The 16637-nt window shown below is 31.1% G+C and overlaps 1 protein-coding gene and 1 non-coding gene across 2 annotated transcripts in view; both read right to left on the bottom strand.

Moving 5' to 3' along the window:
- Nucleotides 1-16637, bottom strand: part of amon (prohormone processing protease amontillado) — a 454317-nt gene that overhangs the window by 317535 nt on the left and 120145 nt on the right. The gene's annotated exons all lie outside the window — the stretch shown is intronic.
- Nucleotides 9954-10027, bottom strand: TRNAN-GUU (transfer RNA asparagine (anticodon GUU)). The gene has a single exon. It is a non-coding gene; the product is annotated as a tRNA-Asn (tRNA).

Here is a 16637-nt window from a genome sequence, read left to right as displayed (position 1 = left end):
TGACTTCTGAATTAGTATTTATTCGGCGTGTTATTGTGTTTTAATTAAGTTTTATACTCGTTATGAAAAAATAAAAATACAAGAAGTTTGACTCCCGTGCAAAAAAATTAACCAGAATAATAAGTTTCAAAAGTTTTTTTTTTTTTTTTTTTTTTTTTTTTGATGTCATTTTCAACTTACCTTGAGGGATCGGTTAATTAAGTTGCAATATTTCGAGGAAGTAAGTTTAAATGAACTGCAGGAAAAAATGTATATAATTTAATAATCGCTTAAGGAAGTTGTGGAGTGTCTTATTTATATTTTTCTAAGATTTTTTATGCATAAGTGTTTTGTGTATGGAAAATATAAAGCAGGTTCTCTATTGTTTTGATGTTTTAAGAAACAAGAATCATAAAGGGATGTAATCTGCTTTACTGCTAGACATTTAATGTTATTTAAATACTGATAGGAACTTTCCTTTTAAAAATCAACGTATCACTATGATTACCTATTAACCAGCTTGAGTTTTCGCGAAATAAACAAACAGTAAAAGCTCACAGAACTTTTTTTTTTCTTAAAATCGGTATAAATGAATTTATCCTTTGAAAAGGTTCTTAACAATTAAGACAACAGCCTTTGACGCATTTTTGTATTTAGAATTTTTAAGGGAAAAAATACAAGATTTTAAAGTAAACTTTTATTTTCTTAGCTCTTAAGTTTTCACATTTAATAAATTAACAATCAAAACGTATTTGAAACTCAACAGAATTGCCCATGTTGCGGGAATTCAGTTTAAAACTGCAGAGCAAAAACTAGTTGCAGAGTTCAGTATTTGTCTTCTATATTCAAACGAATAACCAATATGGTAGGACTTAATATTTGAAAAACTTGTACTTTTGGGTTAAACTTTTGTAGAATAGATAATATTTTACGATCATATTAAAAATATGTTAATGAAATTTAATACGTTTGTCAATTAGAATAGATATACTCTCTATTCTAATGCGGATATGATGGGAAGAATTTCAGTGGCATCGAGGAAATAGAATTTTTTTTTTTTTTTTTTTTTTTTTTTTTTTTTTGTACAAACAAAACACCATTTCCTCTCTCCCAAGACACACATGTTTACATCAATATCTACGCAATGAGTGTGAGATCCACGACTTCCTCTTTTAACTTTATCCAGACTAGCAGACTCATCCAATATCCCGTAGATATTTTTAGCGCAAGACATTATGGCAACCGTTGAGCCTTGTTATGTGGAAATACAGAAACGAATTATATTCATTCTTATAAATGTACTTTTGAAAACAAAATTCGACAGCTTTATCATACAATCATGCTGAGGTAAATAAATGTAGTAAACTGTTTAAATTATTTTAAATTCTCATTTATAAATAACTTCAGCTATCGAGATTTTATGTCTGTTCAGGAGAGGGACATAAAATTAATACCTTGCAATCAGAGAAAGGTTTGGTATATTAATTGAAGCGTGTGAGGGTTATTTAAGTAGAGAAAATTTATGAAAGACTTTATAAACTGACTTCTATTTACGTTGTCGCAAGGAAAAACACTTAACACTCCATTTAGTCAGCTCATTCGCAGAATCAAATCTAGATCGAATTCCCAGTGTTTAGCGGTATTATATACTTGGCCACTAATGGGCTGCATAAGCTCAAAGGAAAGGAAAGTTAGGGGTGCAAGACAGGACTTGCAAGAGCGAGACAGAGAATGCGACGTGTCCAAGATGAAAGCTCGGTTCAGAATAATTTAGTTTCATTAAAGCTTTATACTTATTGGCTAATTTTCAGATACCCGTTCCGAAATTGGAAATTATTATTGGCTGAAGATTTGGGTAAGTGCCTAACAATTTTAATATGACCCGTTTAGAGAGTTTTAATATGAGACAATTTATAACAAGTCAATTTATAGCAGTTAGTTTTTTTTTAAGATGGAAAGATAAAATAACCAAACTAAAAAAAATTAAGGTAAAATTGAAAATTAAATTTATATATATAAAGAAGAAAGGAAGTGTGAAAACTAGTAAAAGTCGCAAAACATTTGTAGTATCCTATCTAAATTTTTGAAACACTATGTAATATGAGTGATAAAGATAAAATTTAAAAATATTCAAAAACCCCTATCCAAACTACAGTAAAATTGAAAACAGTGCACAAAAAAATATTATTGTTACTTTTCTCTGTTCAAAGCTTCAATCAAAACTTGTCAAGGGAACACTTCCTTTCTTCTTTATATTCAATTTTAAAAATCAGCAGCTAAAAGCGCTATTTTTGGCTAGCTTGGTCATTCAATTTTTAAATACTTTTTTACTTATCTATAGAGAGAGAAAGAGAGAGCATATGTATTGATTAGGAAAAGGATGTACACAGTATGTCAACAAAATGTTAGGATTTACCTCTTATTCAAAATTTCAAAATGAGAAAATTTTGGTATCGAATTTTATTACATATATCATTAGACATCTTTTTTAATACAATAACATTGCAAATTTGCATTATTTAGTTGACGACTTTATAAATTAGTGTAAATTAAAACTGAAATCACGTAAATTAAATACATCATCAAAAGCAAAATAAAATAATAATTCTAAAATATTACATTTATTACTTTTTAATTATTCGTCTTAGCAATTACGGTTTGATAAATTTTGAAAATAATTCAAAGTTCTTATGTTTTACTGCATAGTAACGCTCTGATAATTTGCTCTTTATAATGACCGCAAAGAAAATAAATCAAACGTCTTATGTTTCGTGGAGTGATAATATTTTCCTAGATGAGTGGATGATCATTGTATAGTAGTTTAATTTAAGGTAACATAATATAATGTAAAACATTTAGAAAAATTTCATTAAAGAACTTTCTAGCATCAGTAGTTTAACCTAGGAAAAGTCCTGGCAAACGGTCTGTCTGTTAGCTGTATGCACATTTCTGCAGTTTTTCCCATGTATAACGTCGATATAAGCCTATTTTTAGAAAGTCCTACACAAACGCATTCTTCTCCTTAAGCCGAAACCCTCACCCGTTTTGCCGTAACCAAATAAACCAAACTATCTAGCACCAAGTTTTTGTTATTGTTTAGTCACGTTATGCATTCTACACACATTTCTACAAACATACGAGGTACATTTTTGCTTTCTACATATTTCTGCTTTCTACATACTACACGTACATACACCTTCTGTCACAATCCAAACTTCAAGATGCATTTTTAGAACACACGGAATATATGTACGGTGGTTTAAAATTTAAAATTATGCCAAATTCGGCCTAAGATTGAAGTTTACATAAAATCTTTATACATTTCGAGAGAGTGTGAAATGGGATTCCGCTTCTTCAAGTAATGAAAATATACTGTTCAACATGTTAAAGAATACCTTCATTAAATTATAATTATTATAGAAAATTCTTCATATTTAATCCATAACTAACTAATTTAAGCGTAGCAAAGAATTGCTCTTTCATTCGAATTTTAAAATGAAGAAAACATTTTTCGAGCTTTAATGCTCCTAAAGTACCCTTTTCGAGCAAAATATGTCTGCGGTTCATATCTCGATACTCAAACCGAAATCTGCCAGTATGACAGTACCCTCACATAATTATTAATGAGTTCTGATGGTAACGTCTTCATAAGACTGTTATTCTTATAACTCATTTCCTTATCTGATGAAAATGTAGAGCCATCGAGGGATTCTATTTAATTAAATCTCTCATATCGAAGAAAACACTTTTGTATTTTGTAAGGCTTCTCTTCCCGCAGCCCATTTCCGCTTCGCTCAATCCTGCGAAATTCCCCCGGGAATCAGAAGGACTGTCATCCATTCCTCTCTCTTTCCTCATCAGCAGATTCAAGGACGGAAATAGATCACGGGAAGCTGATGTTCATAACAACAGCACGTCAATTGGTGAATGGATCGATACCTTTTAGGGAAGATTTGCAATGCAGAGCCTTCAAAATAGCATGCTAGGAATTTCGATTTCTGAAGCTCACTAGACAATTTAGTTGCAAACATAGCATGCTGCTAGGTACTTTCCTGCTGCTGTTCTCTTTTTTAACTACGTTTTACTTGGAACAGAGAGTAGTGTATGGTAACGGAAAGGTACCACACGGCGACACATTCTTATCGGTAATATAAATTATGTATTATCGCCGTTATAAACCAACAAATTGTCTCATTATTAATTTCATGTTGTAAACTGAACTTTGAATTTATCTATAAGTAAACCCTCTAACTTGACCACTAAATTGTATTCCAAAAACATCAATACGTGGTTTGAATGAGCATATTTTTCTTAAAATAATGAAAATCAGAAAATTATGTATAATTTAAAAAAAAAGCGTTTCATTTCCCATTTCAAAGTCGCACAGATAAAAAGTGAAATTCTAAAATGTATTTTTAACATCAGTATTGATAATAGTTTCAGCATGCTATTTTCAAGAATTCCGCTAAACGTCAGGAATCATAAAAAGTTACCCGCCAGTTATTTAATTATGCTGTGATAATGTAAGGTCATTGACACTCATTTTTTAAATAGATATCTATGTACCGCATTTACTTGAATTTAATGCTGCCTCAAATATAAGATCCTCCTTACATTTTAGAATAAATTTTAAGAAATAAAACTATCTTTGATAAGGTAGCTGTGATTCTGAATAGAATGAAAGATGGGTTACCTAACTAAATGCAAAATTTTATTATTTCGTAGAAATAAAAGCAGGAAACGTTAGTGATACATTAATTACCACTTTGATTTCAGTCATACAATTCGCTAGAATAAGGGCTCAAGTTGAAACTGTTCATGTAGACATTGCTGTTACAATAAGCATTAGTTACAGTAAGTAGTAGTTTACAAATATGGTAATTTATCTACGTGGCTGATTTAGTGTTACACTGTAATTTTTTTTATATATTATGATGATTAAATTCCTTCGTGTTATTCTGCAGTTTTTTTTATTAAAATAATCATTTATGAGAGACTAAAATAAATTTGGAACAAAAAAAAAATGGGCCTTACTTTGGAAAAAAAAAGGTATATTTTAAACATTTGCTGAATTTTTATAAACAAAAGAGAGGCAAGATGAAAAATAAGAAGGCGGGAGCCTTATATACTCTCCCTTTAAAAGGGCGACTGGGGTTTTTAGGGGACCCAATCGCCAAATCCTAGGTGAGGAGAATTATCATATAACACCCTTTTAGTTCGGGCGCCACTGTAGAGAAACTAGGTATTTTTTCAAAGCAGGCAAGATGAAAAACATGCAACGCCTTCCCCGGGAATCAAACTGCGAACCTCTCAATTACGCGCTGAGCGTGCAGACTACTACACCACGAAGGCTTGCTAAGGAGGCGGGAGAAATATCTTATTAAGCTAAAAATGGCGTAAATCTTAAATTTTGGAATTAAATATTCCGCCCAAATTACGGGATCCAAACTTCTTGTATTTTTATTTTTTTATAACGACTATAAAACTTCCCCAAATACAAGTATAGGAACCCGGAAACCGAAATAAACTTTTTTATTTATCCAAAATGAATTTATTTTAAAGTTTGATATCACCAAAACATGAATATTTTTCTCATTTAAAACACTTGTATGCATATGCATATATATATATATACGCACACACATGTTAAACAAAATATATGTAAGGCTGTAATAAATCAGACTAGTTCGAACTTAAAGTAATAAACAGAGAGCGATATTCCACACAACGTTTATTGAAGAACACCAAAGACGAACTGATACATGTATATAATTATGACATCACCGTTTCTTTTTCATGGACCTTATAAGAAATAGACCAACCCAAATGAGTTGTTTTCTCCCTCGTCTGACGCATTCCCGGATGTCACCTTGATCACATCGGAGGAGTAGGGACGACTTGCAGAAATTTAACAGTGGTTGCCTATTGCAGCGTGTATAATTGTCAAGAAAAAGCTGCTTGTAGCGCCTCATTTCACAAATTAGATTTTCTACGTATTTTATTTTTGAAATTGAAATTGGTTTTTAACAATTTAGCATATTTATCAAGCATAATTAACGTTCCAAATAATTATAAAGCTATTGCCTGCTTTCAGGGATGGATATTTTTTTAGCTTTTCCTATGCTGTCAGGAAATTTGTAACTACTTATTTTAAAAAATAATATTTTAAACCTGAACTAATAGAAAATTTAACAAGCAATTTTCTCTGGCAATTTTGGTACTTTTTATTGGTTTAAATAAGTAAAAAATACTAAAATATTTAAATACGAATTTTTGAAAGTTTTGTTTAAAATTCTAAATTGTGATACTTTTTTAAAATAATAGATGAGTATTATAGCACAATTTCTACACAGGAATTTTATTTCAATTATATTTCATAATACATCATAGTGATAAACAATTTTGGCACCTTAATTTTTATACATTTAATTCTAATATTAAAATTGTATTTAACCGTAACAATTCATTTTGCTTGTATTTTATAGAGATTATTTTTTAAATTTATTTTTATTTCTGCATAAGATTTTTTTATTTACTGTTAATTAATTTATTAGCTCGAAGCGGCATTTTGCGCTGTTTCGCTATAAATGTCCGTGTCTCCTTGCAAATTGCTGTTACCAAATATTATCGCCCTGTATTATATTTAAAGAAATTAAATAATGAAGAATCTGCAGGAATACATGTATGTTTCTCGCACCGTGACAAAAAGGATGGTATCTAGAGCCATCAAATTTTGAATAATGTAATCCTCCACTCGAACATGGGCATCTGGACAGCCGAATTTTGTATTTCCTATTTTGTAAAACTTTAACGAATTTTATATTAACAAACTGAACGAGTTCAAAGCGAGCAATCGGAACACTGTACGGAAAATAACATTTTTATCTCCAATGCTGAAATTCTAAAGATATGCTGTTTTCAAATGTATGTGGTTTAAGGGCGACGAACGTGGTATTCAATAAATATAGGTAACACGCAAAACGTTAAAAAAAGGTTCCTTTTGGGCGTAATATAAAATCTGAGTGCTTCTAAGATTTTATTTTATTTTTTTTCCTTCATTACACTCAGAAAATTTTATGCTCCGAATTTTATAAATTACTAAAATAAATAATCCACTTTAATGTTAATAATTTAATGATGATATAATCGCATAAATAATCGTTTTGTAATGTTATTATAGTTTTGAAAATCACTGCCTGAAAATGTTCATTAAATGTTTTACAAAAATTATCAGATTTTATTTAATTTTACTTTATTTATTTCAAAGCATCCTGTACTATCAATCTTATTTAATTTTACTTTATTTTTACGCAAAATTAAATTCATAAATTTTGTGCTTAGAGGTTTTACCGTTTTACGAAAATAAAGATGTTTGTACAAGAATTACGCGCGAAAAAAATGCACGAAATGCAGTAAAAACTGCTTTAATGAGATATATTAAATCCTATTTGAAAAAAAAAATGTGACTTTTATAATCTCATCACTATACAACGTAACACATTTCATAATTAAAAACAGTTATGTCATACAAACGCCATAGGTTTCAGTGTTAAAATAAACCAGATCGTCCCTACTCTTTCTCGAGGACATGTCGGTGACGCGCGCCCCGCCCACTGGATTAGTCTATCCCTTATACGATCCATATTCTTTTCACAAATAAACACTACTGCCATCTATTGGCGATCGGAGGATACATAGTCATAAACTTATATTTAACACATATATGCGTTTGGTGCTGTCGATTGCGAAGCAAATGAGAGTTACACCCGTATGTGTTATTGCATTGCCATATACAAAATTTTAACGCTCTACGGTTAACTATTTTTAGTTATGCAAGGTACATGCGTACATATGTAGAGACAGACATCACGAAAAAAATCCACATTGAATCCATTTTACCTTTCGTTTTAGAATAAAAAGTCCTTTATGCTGTCCATACATATAATATATTTAATTGACGGATCATATTAAACGTAGTCCTGCACTTCACAGAGCAGCAAAGGTATTCCCGAGACAAGCCTCCTGGGACTAGGGAGCTGCCGGTTTAAGATAGTGGAGGGTGTAAAACATATACTTGCTTACCTTTGTTAGACATCAGTTGTCCCCGTCCTCCATCATCTGTCACCTGTCCGTACGTATAGACTTCACGCATAGGAAAAAAAAAAAAAAATAGATTTGGAAACGGTCAAAATGGTTACTTCCGTTGAAACCTGAATACCTAGATTTTTTGCTATTACATACTTCCTTTATTTCGTACAGGGAAATAAACGAGGTCATCACATATCTAATAATGGTAAAATATTTAATATCTTTATAAAAATGCAAGGTTATTTTTAAAACAATTATGTAAAAAAATCAAGAGATTATTAATATGCATGGTTTAAGTAATGTGAAAAATTATTTCTTAAATGCTGCTAAATGTAAAATTTCATAGAACAATTTATCATTGATATTATATCCATATATACGTTACAATGGATTCGTGACAATGTATAAGGTTTTCGGATTAAATTATTCAATTAAATCAAAGTGCATACTATACGGTTAGCTTTATCAAAATATGATCAATTGCGTATAAGCTATAAAATTTATAATTGTCATAAACCTCTTCCCTACCACCAAACTTCCAAGAGGATTTTAGTATTCCCGAGTTTTAAGTGCCGCCTTTAAAAATCACTACCATGACAAAAGTTACCTCAATAAAGCTTCGAACTCAGTCTCACAGCCTGCGTATTGCTGCTGTTACTCAAATTCAGAATAGTGCAGTTATAATTTTTTTTAATTTTATTTTATTCCTGTTAATAATCTTCTCCTACGCCTGTAAGATAATAATTAAATACAATGAACTTTTTTAGAGTTAATGGAAATTTTATCTCACTGTTCTTACATCTTTCTGATGCAAAAAGTTTTTGAAGCTATTTATATTCGACTTCCTCAAATAGCTAACACCAGTACACAAACCGTTGCAGATTTACAATGAAATTTAGTTAAAATTCCCATAAAACGTAACGTAATTAAACAGTGAATACAAGTGAATTATGTCTATACCTTAATGTGAAAACTTCACCATGCTTATACTTTTATCACGAAAGAGATAAAGTTCCTCCTAGCACAAAGCTCATTAAAATTCACGGAAGTCGATAACCTGGTTGTGTTCAAAGTGGTGCCAACAGCTGCGTTGAACAACATTATCGCTTTTGTTCCCTGGATTGACGTGATGGCAGAGCCAACCTATAATGGATCATAAAATTAACTCTAATGGTCGAATAAAAGACAGTCGTAGAGAAGAAACCTGAAAATACGCTTGCTTAATAAACTCTGTACGAGGTTCAGAAAGTATGTTTAGTAATTCAATTTCTTCTTTGGGGAAGAAGAAAAAAGAATTCGGTAGCTGTTAATGGCAATCACTGAAAGCAGGAGTTCTCGCCCAGCTAATCCACGATTATAAAATTTGCAAATAGTATTTGGCCTCATTTCCTTTGATGAAGTTACATGGGGATGAGTATTTATATTAAATACGTGGTTTGGAAAAGACACAGTGACTGAAATATTCCGCTGATTAAAAAAAAAAAAAAAAGTTAAAATGGTGCAAAGGAAAGCAGATCTTTTATTAGATTCTTATTAATTTCAGTCATAATTCGTTCAGAAAAATCTCATTAATCAGAATCAGTAGAACTAAAGTTATTTCGAACTTTTTAACCCATGAAAACGACTTTTTGTAGATTACAATGTAAAACAATATACGTAAGAATGCAGAAAATGACTCAGACAGAAGTTAATCAGTAATGAAAAGAAAAAAAAAAAAAAAAAACTCGGAAGTTTTCAAGATCTAATCATTCAGGTTCATTCATTTTTGTTTTTGTTGGATAATATAAAAGCTCTAAAACTGTTATTGGCTGAAGGCTTATGTAAGTTATCTAAAACTGTAGAGTCATTAGGTTAATTGGAAGCAGAAAAGATGAAAAATATGCAACCGCCTTCGCCGGGAATCAAACCACGGACCTCTGGAATAACGGCCCAGCGTGCAGAACCACTACACCACGAAGGCTCGCTAGGAAAGCGGGAGAAATACTTTATAAAACTATGAACCATATGAATTAATCTAGAAATGACTCTATCTAGAGAAGTTTATTATAAGCAATATTTTGAATATAAAGGGGAAATAACGCAGATTAAAATGAATAATCAAGGAGCTGTTGCAAATTTAAGTTAGAATTTTTATTTATATATATTTTATTTTGCACATTATGAAGAGTTAAAAGCTATTGGAAATTAAAATTAGAATTTCGATTTATATACATGATATTGTTACGAAATGTAAAGGCGCGGTGAGATGGCTTCCCCGCAAAGCAGTTTTTAGGGTTGCCATAAAATAGCAAAGAGGGCAAAGTTGCCACATTTGCCGAGAAATCGCCCATTTGGCGATATTTGGCGACAAAATGGGCGATATACCATGGACGGTTGGAGAGCCTTCTGGAACGAATTCTTACCGGTTTAGTCCAGAATGTTCCCGAACACAAGCCGAAAGCTATATAAACCGTGCTGGTCTCTAGTCAGCAAGTGTGCTTCATCGAGAGGGAGAGTGTGTCTCTCGTCTAGCAAGTCAATCCCTGCGGAGTCGATCGAGTTGACAGCCGGGCAGCGAGTGCCGAGTGGGTCGTCGAGTTCACCGAAGGACTCTCGTAGAGTATCGCGGTTAGTGCATCGTCGAGAGAGCGTGTTGAGCTCCAGAAACGACTGAACCGAGAGTCAGAAGCTGTGATCTGTGTGTCGTCGAGTGCATCGCGAGTTTTAGCGCGGAGAGTCTCGAGAGTACGCGGAGTTCCGAGAACGATCAAGCAGAGTCGGGAGCTGTACTCCGGAAAGCAGATTCGGCTGCTTTGCAGGAAGCTGTCTCCACCGTGATAGCCTGATAACCTGTGTTGCTGATTGTGTCAGCGTGTTTACAGTAGTTCTTCGACGACTGTAAAAGTGTTTTGGAGCTGTCCGGATTAATATTGTCTAAATAAAGTGTGTTTCGATACTTCATCAAGTGTCGTCGTTCTTCACTCCAAATCTACGAACCCCGTACGAACGTGAAGGAAGAAAATAACGTAACAACTGGTGTCAGAAGAATAGGAAGAGGAAAATCGTAACAATATAATAAAAGCAAAGGAAAAGAAAAGACGGAGCACTGTTGATGCGTAGTTATCCTATATTGAAGAGGAAGCATTCTGATTACATGGTAAGCTAATGTGTTGACTTCGTAAATAAAACTTGGCAGTCGGGGCGATTTTAATTCCATTTTTATTTCCAGTTGACAATATGTGGCCACAGATCACTTGACACCCTAATCGTGCCTGTTCAAGAACATTTACATTATTGATATTATTGCAATTGGAAGCAGCGTAGCGAAATTTCGTAGCACAAACAAGCGCAGCACAAACAAAAGCTGAAGGGCGTAGTTATGAAAGATGGAAGAGCGCGAAAAGAAAAGTTTTGGTTTACAATGGTAGTTTCATTTCCCAATTATTACGTCATCAGAGCTGCGCAGGTCATAGAATAATCTAGAAATGACGCAATCCAGAGAAGCTATTGCGATTTTTAGAACAGAGAGGGAGATTTAATGTTTTACAATTTAAATTATAATTTTGATTCGCATATTCTTTATCTTAATATGTAATAAAAATAAAGAATATGTTAGATTAAATTAGCAACCTAAATTCCCCTTCTCTATTCTAAAAATAGTAACCCCTCTCTGCACTGCATCATTTCGAGACTGTTCTATGTCATATGATTCTTACGTAATTATGATGATGTAAATGGAACTTAACCAGCCAATAGTAATTTTAGAGCAATATTAACTGTGCTTTTAGCTTAAGACTGCAATTCTAGCTAAAGAAATAATTTGCTAATTAAGATCAAATAAAAATGTGTTGTATGCATTTCAAGTATATAAACTTTATTATAATAAAATACGATCAATAAAAAAATAAAATGCCTGACTTTCATTGCAGAAAATAGCAGTTACAGGACGTTCAGAAACAATTTAATCATTCAGATTCTTTCTAATATCGATAAAGGTTGTCCCGTCCGTTATTCAGGATATTTAGAATTAGATATCAATCTAACGTGAAAACAACCACAACTAATCAATGCAATCAGACACACAAACAGAAACGCCAGCAAACAATTTTAAGGCTTTCTTCTAAGAACGATTGTAATGGTGAGGAATTTGTTTAAATGTCCTCAAGAAGATAACAAAAATAAGAAAAGGAATGTTAGCTCAAATTACTGTTTGTTAGAAAACAGAGGAAGTGCAAAGCGCTGTTTATGTTACCTTAGACAACGATACTCCTAACAAATTCCTTCAATTAATAAGACTATTTACAAGAAGTCGTCAACTGCTCTTTGCTGCAAAAGTTTTAGGAGACAATAGGAAAATTTGTTGGAATGCCTTCTCGTCAGTCTTTACCAAGAGGAAATTGGACTTCTGATTTATGCGACTTCTTCGGTAGTACCATTATTTTCGATACGGCTATTTAGATCCCAAAGAGGCAAGAAATAAGAGAACTATTTATTTAGATGGATTTAATTTCATTTAGATAGTATAGAAACCAAGGGAATTGGATGTGTGGCATAGAAGCAGAGGAAATTGGATGTCAGTGTGCTATTGTGACGCTATCGCATTTTAGTTACGAATCTAATAACAATGATGTTGCCTGTAATATGTAGAATTAAAACCTGCCTATAATATATAATTGTAATGATAAAGATAACAATAATATTTTAATATATAATTCAGATAATAATAATATATTAATAATTAAGATAATAATAATATTTTAATATATATATATATATATATATATATATATATATATATTAAAATTCAAAAGTACCCCGCTTATTCTGATTAAGAAATGTTTGCCATTTAGTCAATTTGTAAATATAATAATCTCTCGACTTTAAAAACGTCTGTAGCCTATATGTTACTGTCTTCGCGTTGCATTATGTTACTCTATCAAGTTCTTATGTGTTTATTTATTCAAGGCATCCAATCTCAAGTGCTATCAGTTCTGCAATGCGAAATGTTGCCGTTCCATTTAGGGTAAGATTTTCACTGTGTGTTTTGAGACTCGATGTTACATTGCTTGTACTAAATTATGAAATTAAGAAACAGTAAGCAGAAGAATGGATATATTTTTGTTTTATCATTGTTAACACATGATTAAAATACATAAATGCAATTTATTTTTCTGACTTTTTGTAATTTTCATTTTAACTATAATATAAGATAAACTATTTAAGTTAAAATGTAATTATTAAATGTAAATGTAATTAATAATTATTTAAAGCATTATAATCTACAAAAAAGTGCGAATTTTCGTCTCTTTCATTTAACATGTTAGTGCCCTTAAACCTTAAATTAAATAAATTCATAAATTCTTTAAATTACATGGAGGTGAGTTAAGGCAGTATTTCACCATGCAAATTGTCAAAATGATCCATATTTGTAATTCTTATCCGAAATTCTTGCACCTTTATTTATTATACGAATTTTTATTTATGTCAGAAAGCTATGGGGCTCGTCACACCTTGTAATCGCAATTCGTACTTATATATATGAATATGAATTTTATATATGTATATGAATTTTTCATTGAATTATCTTTCTTCATTTTTACCTAATAAGCAATGAATATAACTGGATTTTCTTTTATGAGAAAAATAAAGAAATTAAAACTGTTGAAAAAGAATCAATATTAAACTATTATTTTAAGACGTCATTACATTTAATTTGAAAAAGAATGAAATATTAAGATATTTTATATTGCATTATTAATAAAAATATTTCATAACAGGAAACGAAAAATACTGATTCAGAAATTAATATATGTATATGATTTTCAAATAGTGATTTAAATTTTAAGAAATTGAATTAACAAATACTGAAATTAACAGCAAGGGATTTTAAGGCAACAGATACACTTTTTTATAATTTAAATCTGTATTTTATTTTTTAAATAAAATATGTAACTAATATAATTTTAAACGAATCCAATCCATGATTTTATGAATATTTGCAATATTATTCTTGTAATTAATGATGAAAATTATTTGTAATGCTGCGACAGTAAGGGTAAAGAATTAATGTTTTCCTTATTTACGCATATTCATATTCTACTCACGCAGGAGCTTGTATTATACATATTTATATTATTAAAATATATATAAAATTTTAAATATTATGTTTAGACGATACTTTTATTTCACTTTTAATAAAATTTCCTGAACATACAAGCATATTAAGCAATTTTTATTCACATATTTCTTAGTTAAAGCCATTCCTTTAAGAACATTCAGAAACTTTGCAAACTTTATAATACTTTAAATACATAGGGTGGTCATAAAAACTTCCCCGGTATATGACCTCAGCGGCCTATCTGCTCAATCAACCGAAATAAAATTTCAGATATTGTTACTAGAAGTTTTAGAAGTAGGCTAGAAGTTACTAGAAGCGCTCGAATTTGTGATGATTCAAAACAACAAGCTCTCCCGGTTACGCTGACAGTCGTAAGAGAAATCCGTATAACTTCAAGTTCCATAACATCTTTCAATTATCTCGTGGATTTGGTGTGTACACCTTACATTTCAGATAGACCCAGAACTACAAATTCATCGAAGTGAAACCGGAAGATCACGGTGTCCACGAAACTGAAATTTATAGAAGATAATTCTACTTTGAAACAGTGTGCGCATTTAAAACTTGTAATTCTAATAAAAGGTTTTTCTATTCTCCAATCTCGTGTTGTCATTGATCCTCTAAAATGCTGTTCTTTGCGAATGTGTTTACGACTGTAATATTTGTCACATACGTATCATTCCAACGCAATTCATAGTTTTTTAATCGCTGTTAAATTTGTGCAGGGAAAAAAAATAGGTGTTGCCATTTTAAAATTTCGAAATATTTTCAATGTATCGTAACCGGGAGAGCTTTATTGCTTTAAATTATCACATCGACCGGATACTTTCGAATAACTATATCTGAAATTTCATTTCGGTTGGTTGAACGGATAGGCCACTAGGAGTTAATATATCGGGGAAGATTTTTTTTAATGACCACACTGTATATAATTACGTATATGTATTCAAAAATGTTTCAAGATGTAGCTAAAATGTCTTCTTATAAAAATGATAAAAAAATATAACGCATTTATATGCGCAAAGGGTTTAAACAAGAAAAAAAAGACAAACACGGAAGTCACAGTCTTATTTTCACACTTGAGGCTAAGTCTTGCTGAAATTTTATCCGCCTTCGTGTTCTCAAAAAGTCAGTAAATCACAGAAACTTTGAAAGTAATTCATAAAGGAATCCATGACTTGTTAAGCACGTACTGAGAATATTTGAAAAACGCTGGTACATTCAGCAAAATAAGAAAATGCATTGGAAGGACAGAAATTCGAAATGAAAGTCTTATTATGAATATATTTTTATTCAATGAGAGTAGAAAGAAGTAATCAGATATAAATGTTTATCTAAATCACGATTTGCCCACCTGAATATTATTCAGTCACATAAGAAAGGCACAGAATCAGATCAATTTTCTTGGCACACAGAATGAAAATATATAAATGATATAATCCTCAAGCAAACTTAGAAAGTTTGGAAATTAATTAAAAGACTTTTCACTAAAAGCTTTTTATCAGTCTGTAAATTAATAATTTGACAGATCATAGAAATAACCTAGAATTTTCATGATATATATATATATATTTCTAAATTTACACTTTATTTTGATGAAAACAATTTCAAAAGCAAAAACTAAATCTATAACGAGATGATCTAAAGAGTTTAGAAACTCGCCAACAGACGAAACCTAGACAGATTTCTTTTTTCTTTTTTTTATTTCTAAATATGCAGGTGTGATTATTCCTATCTGTGTGGCTATTATTTAATATCAGGAAAGACGACCACATGCATTCTTCCGGCCTAAGTTAAAAAATTTAGTAACTGTTTCAGATACATATCCAAATAAATAAGAAATAAATAGAATAAAATGCGTGTAATTTGTTTTCTTTAATCTCATTTAATGTATGAATATTTATTACATGTAATAACAATAATTCAAGAGAAATATAGCATTAAAATAAACTAATTGCTTCTAAAGTAAAAGCGAATTAATTATTTCATAATTAATGATCTCCGGTCTGAAACAATCTTACGGGAAGGCAGTTTTTTATATTTTAATTTGGTTGTTTCGTTTGATTTGCAATAAGAAATCAAAAGAAGGAAGACCTTATGGAATTTTTAACATGTACTTAGTTTATTACAAAATATGAGCTTAAGATTTTATGCATAAAATTTCTTTTCACTTAATTTCAAACTTTGGCCGTTCGTGAGGAACAAAGGCAACAAGTACATCATGAAATTAGTAGCTAGTAGGTAATAGAAGTGGGAGCAGCCGATCCACCTAAGTAACTAACGTCAGTATTTGTCTTACAGTTAGTATGCTGGTCTTCGAAACCTAACTGACATGTAGATGATATCCACCTCTTATAGCCTTCATACTCTGGAAGCAAAGTCTCACGGCATTAAAATTTCAAAAATTATCACCGTTTGCTTTCCTACATTTATTTAAAGAATTAAATTAATTAATTAATTAATTTTGTATTCT

The sequence above is a fragment of the Stegodyphus dumicola genome, chromosome 6 (assembly GCF_044657685.1).
Source record: "Stegodyphus dumicola isolate Sdum_Otavi_A_Nest chromosome 6, ASM4465768v1".
NCBI classification, from domain to species: Eukaryota; Metazoa; Arthropoda; class Arachnida; order Araneae; family Eresidae; genus Stegodyphus; species Stegodyphus dumicola.
The sequence above is the reverse complement of the archived record's forward strand: the minus strand, read 5'-3'. Positions and strand labels throughout refer to the sequence as shown.